This window comes from Papio anubis, chromosome 7 (assembly GCF_008728515.1).
Source record: "Papio anubis isolate 15944 chromosome 7, Panubis1.0, whole genome shotgun sequence".
NCBI classification, from domain to species: domain Eukaryota; kingdom Metazoa; phylum Chordata; class Mammalia; order Primates; family Cercopithecidae; genus Papio; species Papio anubis.
Window position 1 is genome coordinate 156,923,157 of NC_044982.1, and position 15,141 is coordinate 156,938,297.

Below are 15,141 nucleotides of genomic sequence, written 5' to 3' on the forward strand. Positions count from 1 at the left end.
TAATCCCTGGGCCGTGTGACTATGTCAGTTTACATGGCAAGAGGAGAATTAAAATTGCAGATGGAATTAAGGCTGCTAGTCAACTGACTGGAGATAGAGACGTTACCCTGTATTATCTGGGGGACAGGGATGTTGTCACACAGACTTCTAAAGGTAGAAGAGGGGACAGGAGCACAGTCCAAGAGAAAGGTGTGAGACCAGAGCAACCTGACAGCAGTGCCAACTGTGGGCTTTGAAGATGGAGAAAGTCAAGGGAGTGAGGCAGGATCCAGGAATGTGAGTGGCCTCTAGACCAACATGGAGAAATCCCGTCTCTACTAAAAACACAAAAACTAGCCAGGCGTGGTGGCACATGCCTGTAATCCCAGCTACTTGGGAGGCTGAGGCAGGAGAATCGCTTGACCCTCGGAGGCAGAGATTGTGGTGAGCCGAGATTGAGCCATTGCACTCCAGCCTGGGCGACAGAGCAAGACTCTGTCTCAAAACAACAACAACAACAACAACAAAAACAAGCTGGGGAAGGGGAAGATAGGGAAGCAGATGTGGTCTTAACACCTCTAGAAAGGAACGCAGTCCTGCTGACATGTCAGTGTTGGCCCAGCAAGACTCAGATGAACTCCTGAACTGCAGAAGTGTGATAGAATAAATTTGCATCGTTTTAAGCCACTGTTGCCTGTGGCTGCTGTAACACATTATCATAACCTGGTGGTTTAAAACAACAGATAGGCCAGGTGCGGTGGCTCACTCCTGTAATCCCACCACTTTGGAAGGCCGAGGCAGGCAGATCACGAGGTCAGGAGATCGAGACCATCCTGGCCAACATGGTGAAACCTCATCTCTACTAAAATACAAAAAATTAGCCAGGCGTGGTGGAGTAGCTGGTGGTCCCAGCTACTCGGGAGGCTGAGGCAGGGGAATCACTTGAACCAGGGAGTCGGAGGTTGCAGTGAGGTGAGATCGCGCCACTGTACTCCAGCCTGACAACAGAGCAAGACTCTGTCTCAAAAAACAAACAACAACAACAAAAAACTAGACATTAATTATCTTGAAGTTCTGGAGGCCGGAAGGCCAAAAATCAAGGCAGCAATAGGGCCTTGCCTCCACCATTCTTTACCTACTCAGTTTTGGGGGCTGCCAGCATTCTATGACTGTGGCTGTGTGGCTGCTTCACTCCCCTCTCTGCGTTCACACTGCCTCTTTCTCTGGGTCTGCTCTCTGAGTGTCTCTTGTAAGCACACTGCTTATTGGATTTAGGGCCCCTTCAGATAATCTAAGATGATCCTATCTCAAGAAGTTAGATCTGCTAAGACCCTTTTTCTTCATATAAGGTAACTGTCTTAGTCTGTTAAAGCTGCTATAACAAAGCACCATAGACTGGGTGGCTATAAACAGGAGAAATGTATTACTCACAGTTCTGGAAGCTGAGTGCCCAAGATCACAGCACCACAGAGTTGGTGTCTGGTGAGGGCCCGGTGTCTGGTGAGGGCCCAGTGTCTGGTTCTCAGTGGCTGTTGTCAGGCTGTGTCTTCACATGGCAGAAAGGACAAGGCATTTCTCTGGGGTGTCTCTTATAAGGGCACACATCCCACTCATGAGGACTCTACCCTTGTGACCTGTCACCTCCCAAAGGCCTTGCCTCCTAATACCATCACCTTGGTGATGGGGTTTCAACACAGTAGTAACATTCACAAGTTCCAGGGATTTGACACAGGTATTTGCCGGGGGATGCTTTTTTTTTTTTTTTTTTTGAGACGGAGTCTGCTCTGCCGCCCAGGCTGGAGTGCAGTGGCACGATCTCCACTCACTGCAAGCTCCACCTCCTGGATTCACGCCATTCTCCTGCCTCAACCTCCCTTGTAGCTGGGACTACAGGCGCCCGCCACCGTGCCCGGCTAATTTTTGTATTTTTAGTAGAAACGGGGTTTCACCATGTTAGCCAGGATGGTCTTGATCTCCTGACCTTGTGATCCATGCCCGTCTTGGCCTCCCAAAGTGCTGGGATTACAGGCGTGAGCCACCACGCCCGGCCTGGGGGATGCTCCTTCAGTTTACCAGAGCCACTAAATTTGTAGTAATTTGTCGTGACCATGACAGAAACCTAAAAACAGGACAGTAACCTTTTTTTTTTTTTTTTTTTTTTTGAGACGGAGTTTTGCTCTTATTGCCTAGGCTGCAGTGCAATGGAGTGATCTTGGCTCACCACAACCTCTGCCTCCTGGGTTCAAGCAATTCTCCTGCTTCAGCCTCCCAAGTAGCTGGGATTGCAGACATGTGCCACTACACCCGGCTAATTTTTTGTATTTTTAGTAGAGACGGGGTTTCTCCATGTTGGTCAGGTTGGTCTCGAACTCCCGACCTCAGGTGGTCTACCGACCTCAGCCTCCCAAAGTGCTGGGTTTACAGGGGTGAGCCACTGCCCCAGCCACAGGACAGTAACTTTCTGAGGGCCTGCCCTCCAGATTTCAGACTGGCCGAGCCAGCCCCCATAGTGCATAAGCCAATTCCTTGCAGTAAATCTCCTACTGATTCTGCTTTTCTGGTTGAACCCTGACTGACATAATATGCCTGTGTCAATATCAGCCTGACAAAGATGCAGAATATTTCCAAGTCCCCAGAAGTTTCCCACACACCTTTTTTATTTTTATTTTTATTTTTTTGAGACGGAGTCTTGCTCTGTCGCCCAGGCTGGAGTGCAGTGGCGCGATCTCGGCTCTCTGAAAACTCTGCCTCCCGGGTTCCCGCCATTCTCCTGCCTCAGCCTCCTGAGTAGCTGGGACTACAGGTACCACCACCACGCCTGGCTAGTTTTTTTTTTTTGGTTTTTTTTTTTTTGTATTTTTAGTAGAGACGAAATTTCACTGTGTTAGCCAGGATGGTCTTGATCTCCTTATCTCGTGATCAGCCTGCCTCGGCCTCCCAAAGTGCTGGTATTACAGGCGTGAGCCACTGCACCTGGCCTGTGCACCACACGCCTCTTTTCAGTCCATCCTACTCCCTGCAGACCACCTCACCCAAGCAAACACTTTCTGACTTCTTTTTTTTTTTTTTTTTTGGAGACAGAGTGTCACTCTGTCACTCAGGTTAGAGTGCGGTGGCATGGTCTTAGCTCACTGCAACCTCCGCCTCCTGGGTTCAAGCGATTCTTATGCCTCAGCCCCCTGAGTAGCTGGGATTACAGGAACCCACCACCACACCTGGCTAATTTTTTGTATGTTTAATAGAGGAGGGGTTTCTCCATGTTGGCCAGGCTGGTGTGGAACTCCTGACCTCAAGTGATCCGCCCGCCTAGGCCTCCCAAAGTGCTGGGATTACAGGGGTGAGCCACCGCGCCCGGCCAATTTCTGACTTCTGTCATCAGTGAGTAGTACTGTCTGTCATGGAAGTTCATAGAGATGGAATCCCACAATATGTACGTTGTCTTTTGTGTGTGGAAAATTACAGAATAATTTTGAGGTTCATCTGTTTTATAATACTACTTGTATATCCATTCTCTTCCCCTTTTAAAAACTTTTTTTCAGGCCGGGCGCGGTGGCTCAAGCCTGTAATCCCAGCACTTTGGGAGGCCAAGGCGGGTGGATCACGAGGTCAGGAGATCGAGACCATCCCTGGCTAACACGGTGAAACCCTGTCTCTACTAAAAATACAAAAAAAAAAAAAAACTAGCCGGGCGTGGTGGCGGCGCCTGTAGTCCCAGCTACTCGGAGGCTGAGGCAGGAGAATGGCGTGAACCCAGGAGGCAGAGCTTGCAGTGAGCCGAGATCGTGCCACTGCACCCCAGCCTGGGCGACACAGCGAGACTCCGTCTCAAAAAAAAAAAAAAAAACAACACTTTTTTTCAGTATTTAATGTTTTGATTTTTGTGTGGTAAAATACATATAAAATTTACCAATTTACCATCTTAGCCATTTTCAGTGCATAGTTAAGTCTATTTACATTGCTGTGTAGACCGGGTGCGGTGGCTTATGCCTATAATCTCAGCACTTTGGGAGGCCGAGGCGGGCGGATCATGAGGTCAGGAGATCGAGACCATCCTGGCTAACTCAGTGAAAACCCGTCTCTACTAAAAATACAAAAACTAGCCGGGTGTGGTGGCGGGCGCCTGTAGTCCCAGCTACTCGGGAGGCTGAGGCAGGAGAATGGTGTGAACCCAGGAAGGGAGCTTGCAGTGAGCCGAGATGGTGCCACTGCACTCCAGCCTGGGTGACAAAGCGAGACTCCATCTCTAAAAAAACAAAACAAAACAAAAAACACATTGCTGTGTAACTGCCACCGCTATCCATCTCCAGAAATCTTTTCATCCTGCAGACCTGAAACCCTGTACCCATTACATAACTCCCATTTCCCCTTCTCCAGACCCTGGCAACCACCATCCCACTTTCTGTCTCCCAAATGTAACTCCCTAGGCACCTCGTCTGAGTGCAGTCACACGGTGCGTCTCCGTTTGTGCCTGGCCCATTTCATTTCGCACAGTGTCCTCAAGGTTCGTCCATGTGGCAGCACGTGACAGTTTCTGCACTTTTAAAATCTGAATAATATTCCATCATATGGATAAACTGCCTTTTGTTTATCCATTCACCTGTCAGTGGACACTTGGCTTCTTCCACATTTTAGCTGTTATGAAGACTGTTGCTATGCCTGTTGTCCCAGGATTTGGGAGGCTGAGGCGGGAGAATCACTTGAACCCAAAAGGCAGAGGCTGCAGTGTGCCAAGATCATGCTACTGCACTCTAGCCTGGGTGACAGAGCAAGACTCTGTTTAAAAAAAAAAAAAGTTGTTATGAACATGGGTGTACAAATAACTCTTCAAAATCCTGTTTTCAATTTTTTTGGTATATATCTTGCTTATTTATTTTTTTAGGAAACATCATATTGTTTTCCATAGTGGCACCATTTTACATTCCCATTAAGAGTACAGAGTTCCAATTTAATCATATCCATGCCAACACTTGTTACTTTATTTTTATTTTATTTTTATTATTATTGTTATTATTATGGAGTCTCACTCTGTCACCCAGGCTGGAGTGCAGTGGCAGGATCTTGGCTCACTGCAACCTCTGCCTCCTGGGTTCAAGCAAGTCTCCTGCCTCAGCCTCCCAAGTAGCTGGGATTACAGGCATGAACTACTACTCCCGGCCTTGTTGATAGTAGGCATCCTGGTGAGTGTGAAATGGAAGAACACAAGAACAAATCCTTTTGATTTGTTCTTTCCTTTTTATTGCTGAGTAATATTCCATTATACGAACCGTATTTGTTTATCCATTCTCCTATTTGTGCACTTTGGGTTGTTTCTAGTTTTATAAATAAGATGGTAAAAATATTCATTATACAGCCAGGTGCGGTGGCTCATGCCTGTAATCCCAGCACTTTGGGAGGCCTAGGTGGGCAGATTACCTGAGGTGGGGAGTTGGAGACCAGCCTGCCAACATGGAGAAACCCCGTCTCTACTAAAAATGCAAATTAGCCTGGAGTGGCGGCACATGCCTGTAATCCCAGCTACTCGGGAGGCTGAGGCAGGAGAATTGCTTTAACCCGGGAGGTGGAGGTTGTGGTGAGCGGAGATCAGGCCATTGCACTCCAGCCTGGGTGACAAAGAATGAAACTCTGTCTCAAAAAAAAAAAAAGAGAGAGAGACAAAAAAAGAATAGTCATTATATAAGTTTTTGTGCAGAGATTAATTTGTATTTCTATTAGGTAAATACTTAGAAGTAGAATTACCATCAGGCCGGGCGCGGTGGCTCACGCCTGTAATCCCAGCACTTTGGGAGGCCGAGGCAGGTGGATCACGAGGTCGGGAGATCCAGACCATCCTGGCTAACACGGTGAAACTCCGTCTCTACTAAAAATACAAAAAGATTAGCCTGGCGAGGTGGCGGCGCCTGTGGTCCCAGCTACTCGGGAGGCTGAGGCAGGAGAATGGCGTGAACCCGGGAGGCGGAGCTTGCAGTGAGCTGAGATCCGGCCACTGCCCTCCAGCCTGGGCGACACAGCGAGATTCTTTGTCAAAAAAAAAAAAAAGAGAGAGAAGTAGAATCACCGTCATAGGAGATATATATGTTGAATAAATATATGTTGAATTTTATAAAAGACTTCCAAAGTGGTTTCTTTCTCAAGTGTGAGTCTTTGGACCTATTTTTCCTGCATTGTCATTGTATTGTTGCCCGGGTTCTTTACATATTCTGGACACAATAATATGTTCTTTACATATTCTGGAGAGAATTCTTTACATATTCTCTCTGTCTGTTACATGTACTGCAGTATTGTCTTGTAATATTGTCTATGCCTTTTCACTCTTTTAACATTATCTTTTGATGAGAAATTTTAAATTTCGATCAAATCAATTTATGATTTTTTTCTAAAGGTACTAACCCTATATTTTTGAGAAATCTTGCCTACCTCTACTCTACAGTTATAAAATTATTCTCTTATTCTCTTATGTTTTCTCTTATGTTTTTTTCTGCTTTGTATCTTTAGCTTTCAAATTTAGGTCTATGATCCATACACAGTCAGTTACTTTTTGTACATGCTGTTGGGGAGGAGGTTGAGTTTCAGTTTTTCCACATCGTTATGCAGTTATTCTAGTACCATTTTTTTAAAAAAAATTTTCTTTTATTCGGTTTTTTTTTTTTTTTTTTTTTTTAAATATGGAGTCTCTCTCTGTTGCCAGGTTGGAGTGCAGTGGCCTGATTTCGGCTCACTCCAACCTCCATCTCCTGGATTCAAGCGATTGTCATGCCTCAGCCTCCCGGGTAGCTGGGAATGCAGGCGCCCACCACCACATCCAGCTAATTTTGGTATTTTCAGTAGAAACAAGGTTTTGCCATGTTGGCCAGGCTGGTCTCGAACTCCTGACCTCAGGTGATCCGCCCACCTCGGCCTCCCAAAGTGCTGCAATGACAGGCGTGAGCCACTGCGCCTGGCCGGGATTACATATTTTAAATTATCACAGTATAACTTGAATTTGGGTTCTGGCTTGTCATCTACAATGTAAAAACATTTGGAATCTAATTTTGAGACTCTACCCTAGGCACAGAAAAGCAGTAATCTGCTGATTTGAAAATGTGTGGACTGGGAACCAGAATGTCATCCAAACCGCCGTTTTGCAGGAATGTGAGAAAGTGGTGTCTGAATATTGAGTCAGCGGGCAGATTGTCTCAATCCGCTGGTCAGGACTCATTTGCTGCTTTTTGCCTTACGCAGAGCACAGGCGGGCGTAGCCAAACCTTCATCATCTAGAGGCCGGACTAGAGTATCTGAGGCCCATCCTCACGGTTCTCCGTGAGCACCAGGGGTCGCGGGTGAAGGGGAGCGAGGTTGCCGGGGCCGAGCAGCGGTTTAGGGCAGTTTCCGAAGCGCGCCTGTGAGCGGCTCACTCCACTCAGCGTTTCCGCGTGAGGTCTGTTACTTCGCCGGCCTTTCAAGATTGTTTTCTGGCACGAGCTCAAATCGGGTTTCCTTCCCGTTCCCGCAGGTCGGCGCTCGGATTTGCCCGGCTCTCGTGGGCGACGGGCCCGCGGGGGCCGGTGGGGGGTCCCCAGCTGGGTCTGCGCGCCGACCTGCCGCTCCTGGAACCGCCGACGGGCGCAGGTGAGCGCCTCCTGCCAGGCGGGGCGACGCCACGGGGCGGCGCCACAGGACACCCGGGGCGTCCCCCTGAGCCCCTTCCCGGCGGAGCCCCGGGACGGCGTGCGGACCCGTTCCTCCGCGCTCCGAGCCGGACGGACCCGCGGGAGGACCCCACGCCCGCTCCGCCCCGACCCCGTCGTCCCGCGCAGGCTGAGGTGGCGCCGGCCGGCAGGTGGCCAGGGGCGCTCCGCCTGGGAGGACACCTTCGGCGGCCGGCGTGGGGGAAGCGGCCGGCCGGGGACGCCCCGCCGGGAGGAGGGAGCGGCCGGGGCCGCGGCCGGGAGGGAGGAGCGCCGGGAGGAAGAGGCCGAGCCGGGAGAGCCCCCGCCCCGGGAGGAAGGGGAGGAGGCCGAGTGTTTCCTGGCGCATTCCCGGCCAGCCCGAGTGACTCACTCGGCCAAGGAAACTCCCAGGGCCCGCCCAGGACCCCCCAAGCCGCCGCGGACCCAGGTGAGAAACCCCGCTCCCCCGCGCCCGCCCGGCGGCCTCCGTGGGGTTCGAGTCCCCCTTGGAACCTGGGCCGGCCAGGGCGGCGGCGGGGCTGGGACGGAGCCCCCCACCCCGGCGGCGCGGCCTCCCCGGCGGCGCGGCCTCCGGGATCGCCCTGGTCCCCGCGTCCCCCAGGTCGCGACCCCGGGCTCCCGCGCGCCCCGGGCTCCAGGTCCCCGCACTCCCTGCACCGGCCTCCCGGGCCCCGCGCCCCCGGCCTTTCGGCCTCGGCCCCGAGCTCCCCGCCCCCGCGTTCCCCGCCTCGCGCCCCGCGATCCCGGATTCCGCGCCCCGGCACGTGGCACAGCTCCAGAGGGGAAGGAATACCTTCGTGTTTCACGTTTTTGTTGGAAAGTAAGGAGCAAGGAGATTGCTAATGTTGCGCTAAGGTCGCGCAGCAAGCTCTGAACCCGTTTTTGTTTCGTGCCCCTGTGAGCACCGGAGGGAGCCCGGCGGAGCCATTCCGCGCATTCTTGGAGAGAGGAGTTTTGGGCTTTGTTAAGGAGGCGCGATTGTTACGGGGGCCGCACCGTTTCGCACAAGCGTCTGAATTGTGTATTTTAAGGGTGAAATGCGTGAGCTTAATTTGCAGCACATTGTGGGTGTGACCAGAAGGGTGGAAGAATAATTGGGAAACGGGGTTGATGGAGCGTATTTTAAGCTGAGAGGGGCGTCTGGACGGTGTCAGCTCCGCTGTGAAGTCCAATCAGGGAGCGGCTGCTGATGAGCCCAGCGCCGCGTGGTCGCCGCTGGGGACTGAGGCTCGTGAGCGTTTGTTTTCCGGCGGCGCAGGGCATCGTGGCCGCGCAGGGAACGCTGGTGGTTCTTGGAGTCGCCCGGCGGACTCCGGGATGAGGCGCGGTCGGAGCCGCGGTGATGCCCGGTGCAGGGCGCCCCACGCGTGCTGCCCTGTCCCCGCAGGTGGCCAGCGGCTTTCCAAGTGATGTCTAGATCTGCAGGCGCGGAGCCTGGAAGAACGCGTCGCGTTGTGAGTGGGCGCGGACCGTAGCAGGTGTGCACTTGCAGGGCCAGTAGGAAGAGAGCGCCGGTGCCCTCACTGCGACCGAGGCGCCCTGGAGTCGTGGCGGAGGACGTTTCCTGCGTTAAGACAGGTGTCTGTGCCGCGCTCCAAGAAAATGTACCCCCTAAGTTTGTGTGTGTGTTTAAATTTGTTTTAAAATTTACATGTGGTAAGATTCACTTTTTGGTGTGCAGTTCAGTGAGCTTTAACAGATGCGTGGACTGTCGTGACTGCCACCGCTCTCAGGATACTCAGGAAGGCAGCCTCTCCTCCCCGCTCTGGCAGCCACCTGTCTGTTCCTCAGTCCTCCTGCTTTCGCCCTTCCAGGATGTCACGTGTGGGCTTGCAGTCTGGCTTGTTTCACTTAGCATAAGGCGTTGGACATTCAGCTATGCTCTGGTTTGTCCCTGAAGAGTAAAGATACAAGCATCTGAAAAATGTGGCTCTCGGATACAGCCTGAGAGAGAGACTAAAATGATAAAGTACTGAGAAAAATTACAAAACTATAGTTCATTAAAAACATTAAGCAGTAGGGAACCGTGTATGCTAGAAGTGAAATTCCCTCGGTACTTCTAAGTAGTATACAGTCTTTTCTCTGCGTAAGCAATTTTTTAGATAACATAGCGAGATCATATTGCATATATTATCGTACATTTTTCACTTAATGATGTTAGGTTACTTAAAGATCTTAGCAATCTTCACATGTTGATATATACAGTATATACACACAGATTTCCTTCAATCTTTTAAATAACTCTATAGTATTCTTTTTTTTTTTTTTTTTTTTTTTTTGAGATGGAGTCTTGCTCTGTGGCCCAGACTGGAGTGCAGTGGTACAAACTTGGCTCACCACAACCTCTGCCTCCTGGGTTCAGGTAGTTCTCCCACCTCAGCCTCCTGAGTAGATGGGATTACAGGCACGTGCCACCATACCCGGCTAATTTTTGTCTTTTTAGTAGAGACGGGGTTTTGCCATGTTGCCCAGGCTGGTCTTAAACTCCTGACCTCAAGTGATCCACCCGCCTCAGCCTCCCAAAGTGCTGGGATTACAGGCGTGGGCCACTGTGCCCGGCCAAATGACTGTAGTATTCTGTAGTGTGGACCCAGGCTGGTCTTAAACTCCTGACCTCAAGTGATCCACCCGCCTCAGCCTCCCAAAGTGCTGGGATTACAGGTGTGAGCCACCGCGCCCGGCCAAATGACTGTAGTATTCTGTAGTGTGGATGTTTCATAATTTTATCAGCCTCCTGTTAATTGACATTATAGTTATTTACTGTTTTTCACCACTACAGTCAGTGCTTGTGTCTGTATCTTTGTACACATACTCAAGTTTATAATGCTAAAGGTGACTTTGGGTTTAAATAATAGCTAAATTCTTTTCTTTTCTTTTCTTCCCCCCCACCCTTTTTTTTTGAGATAGGGTTTTACTGTTGTCACCCAGGCTGGAGTACAGTGGTGTGATCTTGGCTCACTGCAAACTCCCCCTCCTGGGTTCAAGCAATTCTCCTGTCCCAGCCTCCCAAGTAGCTGGGATTATAGGCGCCTGCCACCACACCCAGCTAATTTTTGTCTTTTTAGTAGAGACAGGGTTTTGCCGTGTTGGCCAGGCTGGTCTCAAACTCCTGATCTCAGGTGATCCACCCACCTTGGCCTCCCAACGTGCTGGGATTACAGGCGTGAGCCACCGCGCCCGGCCAAAACATATTTTATAGTGTTGAAGTTTTAACTAGCACGTCCAAGCTATTCTCATTGTTTTTCCTATTAAAGTTTAGCCAGCCCTTAGAGGCCATAGATAAAGCATGGATTAATTACATGACATAATTTAAAAACCTTATTTTAGCCAGTGCAATAATATCAGACAAAGAAGTAAAAGGCATACAGATTGGAAAGGGAAAATTGTCCCTATTTGCCGACAACATGATTATCTACGTAGAAAATCCAAGGAATCTATGAAAAAGCTACTAGAACTAATTAATGAGGTTACAAGACACGAAGTCAACACACAGAAGGCGACCTTATTTTTCTTTTCTTTCTTTTTTTTTTTTTTTAGACAGAGTTTAACTCTTGTTGCCGGGCTAGAGTGCAATGGTGCGATCTTGGCTCACCGCAACCTCTGCCTCCCGGGTTCAAGTGATGCTCCTGCCTCAGCCTTCCAACTTCCAAGCAGCAGGATCACAGGCATGTGCCACCAAGCCTGGCTAATTTTGTTTTTTTAGTAGAGAGGGGGTTTCTCCATGTTGGTCAGGCTGGTCAGGAACTCCCAACCTCAGGTGATCCGCCCACCTCAGCCTCCCAAAGTGCTGGCATCACAAGCGTGAGCCACCGGGCCTGCCCTGGCGACTTTATTTCTACATACAGCAGTGCCCCTTATCCGTGGGGAGATACATGCAAAGTCAACGCTATACAAGCTGACCTTATTTCTGTTTACAACAGTCCCTGTTATCCATGGAGGATACATTCCAGCAGATGCCCAAAACCTCCGATAAGACAGAACCTTTTGTGTACTGTGTTTTTTTCCCTATACATCTATGCCTGTGATAAAGCTTAATTTATAAACTAGGCACAGAAAGAGATTAACAACAATAACTGTTCATAATATAGAATAATTATATACTGAAAAAAGTTATATAAATGTGTTCTCTCTTTCAAAATATCTCTTTGTATGCACTCACCTATTTTTGGAGGGCAGTTGACTACAGGCAGCTGTAACTGGGGAAACAGAAATTGCAGATAATGAAACTACAGATAAGTGGGGACTACTGTACTAGCAATGTACAATTAGAAAGTTAAATTTGGCCCGGTGCAGTGGCTCACGCCTGTAATCCCAACACTTTGGGAGGCCAAGGTAGGTGGATCACGAGGTCAGGAGTTCGAGACCAGCCTGGCCAACATAGTGAAACCCTGTCTCTGCTAAAAATACAAAAATTAGCTGGGTATGGTGGCGGGCGCCTGTAATCCCAGCTACTCAGGAGGCGGAAGCAGGAGAATCGCCTGAACCCGGGAGGCGGAGGTTGTGGTGAGCCAAGATAGCGCCACTGCACTCCAGCCTGGGCAACAGAGCGAGACTCTGTCTCAAAAAAAAAAAAGAAAGTTAAATTTAAAAACACACCGTTTCGCTTGCTTCAAAAGAATCAAATACTTAGGTATACATCGAATAAGACTTATAGGATCCGTATGCTGAAGATGAGAGAAATCAAAGATCATTTAAGTAAGTGGGGGGACATACCATGGTCAGTGGTTGGAACACTCAACATGGTAAAGACATCAGTTCTCTTCAGATTAACCTATACATTTAACCCAATTCCAATTTTAAAATATTAGCATGCTTTAAAAACAAAAATTTTAAACAAAAATTTTGTTTATTGAGGTATAATGTACCTAATTTGTAAAATTTACCTACTTTTAAGTATATGGTTGGCTGACCTGTGAACAAGGGGGGTTAGGGATGCCAACTCCCTGTGCAGTTGAAAATCCGAGTGTAACTTTTTTTTTTTTTTTTTGAGAAGGAGTTTTGCTCTTGTTGCCCAAGCTAGAGTGTAATAGCACGATCTTGGCTCACTGCAACCTCTGCCTCCCCGGTTTAAGCCATTCTCCTGCTTCAACCTCCCAAGTAGCTGGGATTATAGGCGTACACCACCAGGCCCGGCTAATTTTGTGTTTTTAGTAGCTACGGGGTTTTCACCGTGTTGGTCAGGCTGGTCTTGACCTCCTGACCTCAGGTGATCGGCCAGCCTCTGTCTCCCAGAAGCCTGGGACTACAGGCGCCCACCATCATGCCTGGATAATTTTTTTGTTTTTGTTTTTGTATTTTTTTTTTTTTTTAGTAGAGATGGGGTTTCACAGTTTTAGCCAGGATGGTCTCTATCTCCTGACCTTGTGATCCGCCCGCCTTGGCCTCCCAAAATGCTGGGATTACAGGCATGAGCCACCGTGCCCGGCATTTTTTTTTTTTTTTTTTTGATTTGTTGTGACGGAGTCTCGCTCTGTCGCCCAGGCTGGAGTGCAGTGGCCGGATCTCAGCTCACTGCAAGCTCCGCCTCCCGGGTTCACGCCATTCTCCTGCCTCAGCCTCCCGAGTAGCTGGGACTACAGGCCCCGCCACCTCGCCCGGCTAGTTTTTTGTATTTTTTAGTAGAGACGGGGTTTCACCGTGTTAGCCAGGATGGTCTCGATCTCCTGACCTCGTGATCCGCCCGCCTCGGCCTCCCAAAGTGCTGGATTACAGGCTTGAGCCACCGCGCCTGGCCTTTTTTTTTTTTTTTTTTCCCTGAGAGGTATCTCTGTCGCCCAGACTGTGGAGTGCAGTGGTGTGATCTCGGCTCACTGCAACCTTCGCCTAACCAGGTTCAAGAGATTCTCCTGCCTCAGCCTCCTGAGTAGCTGGGATTACAGGCGCCCACCACCATGCCCGGCTAATTTTGTATTTTTAGTAGAGACAGGATTTCACTATGTTGGCCAGGCTGAAGGAGTATAACTTTTGACTTCCCAAAAGTTAAAACTACGAATAGCCTGCTGTTGACCAGAAACCTTACTGATAACATATGATTAACACAGATTTTGTAAGTTATGTGTATTACATACTGTGTTCTCATAATAAAGTAAGCTAGAGAAAAGAAAATGTTAAGAAAATCATGAGGAAGAGAAAATAAACTGACTACTCGTCACGTGGAAGTGGATCATCAGAAAGGTCTCCATCCTCAGTGACCAGGCGGAGGAGGAGGAAGTGGATGGGTTGCTTTTGCTGTCTTGGGGGTGGCAGAGGGAGAAGTGGAGGAGGTGGAAGAGGGGCCAGAGAGGCAGGCATACTCCATGTAACTTTTACTGGAAAAAGTCTGCAAATAAGTGGACCCGCATGGTCCAAACACGTGTTGTTTCAGGGACAACTGTACAATAATTTTTAGACGATTTCTGGAGCTGTGCAGCCATCACCATAATCCAGTTTTTGTTTGTTTGTTTGAGAGAGGATCTCAGTCTGTCACCCAGGCTGGAGTGCAGTGGTGTGATCTCAGTTCACTGCAATCTCCGCCTCCCGGGTTCAAGTGATTCTCATGCCTCAGCTTCCCAAGTACCTGGGATTACAGGAGGTGCCACCAAGCCCGACTACTTTTTTTGCATTTTCAGTAGAGATGGGGTTTCACCATGTTGGCCAGGCCAGTCTTGAATGCCTGACCTCAAGTGATCCACCTGCCTCAGCCTCCCAGTACTGGGATTACAGGTATGAGCCATCGTGTCCGGCCTGTTTTTGTTTTTTTAATTTTAATTATTTTTTAAAATGGAGATGGGGTATCATTATGTTGCCCAGGCTGGTCTTGAACTCCTGGGCTCAAGCAATCCTCCTTTCCTCCCGAAAGTGGTAGGATTACAGATGTGAGCCACCGTGCCCGGCCTTGCTCATCTGTTGATGGACAGGTTGATTCTGTGTCTTGGCAGTTGTGAAAGGTGCTGCAATAAACATGGGGTGCAGATCTCTCTCGGACGTACGGATTTCATTTCTGTTGGATATATACCCAATAGTGGTGTTGCCGGGTCATATAGTAGCTCTATTTTTAATATTTTGAGGAACCCCTGGCACTGTGTTCCATAATAGTTATACTGATTTACATCCCCACCAACAGTGTACAAGGGTTTCCTTTTCTCCACATCCTGGACCGCACTTATTATCTTTTGCCTTTTTGACAAGAGTCAGTCTAACAGGTGTGAGGTGATAGCGCATTGTGGTTTTGATTTGGATTCCCTGATGATTAGCGATGTTGAGCGTTTTTTCATGTACCTGTTGGCCACTTGTACACCTTCTTTTGAGAAATATCCATTCAGATCTTTTACTATTGAGTTGTTTGAATTCTTTGTATATTTTTGTTGTTAATCCCGTATTAGTTGTTTGCAAATATTTTCTTGCATTCTGTAGATTGTCACTTTACTCTGTTGATTGATTTCTTTGCTGTGCAGAACCTTTTTCGTTTGCTGTGATCCCATTTGTCTATTTTTTCTTTTGTGGCCTTTGCTTTTGA

The 15,141-nt window shown here is 48.9% G+C and overlaps 1 protein-coding gene across 3 annotated transcripts in view; it reads left to right on the forward strand.

The window, feature by feature from the left end:
• The first annotated feature begins 7,944 nt into the window (after nt 1-7,944).
• Nucleotides 7,945-15,141, forward strand: part of CYFIP1 (cytoplasmic FMR1 interacting protein 1) — a 108,951-nt gene continuing 101,754 nt past the window's right edge. For all 3 annotated transcript variants that reach the window (XM_009209798.3, XM_017960452.3, XM_003900682.4), the window contains exon 1: nt 7,945-8,073. The gene's annotated coding sequence lies outside the window, so the exon portion shown is untranslated. The remainder of the gene's footprint in view (nt 8,074-15,141) is intronic.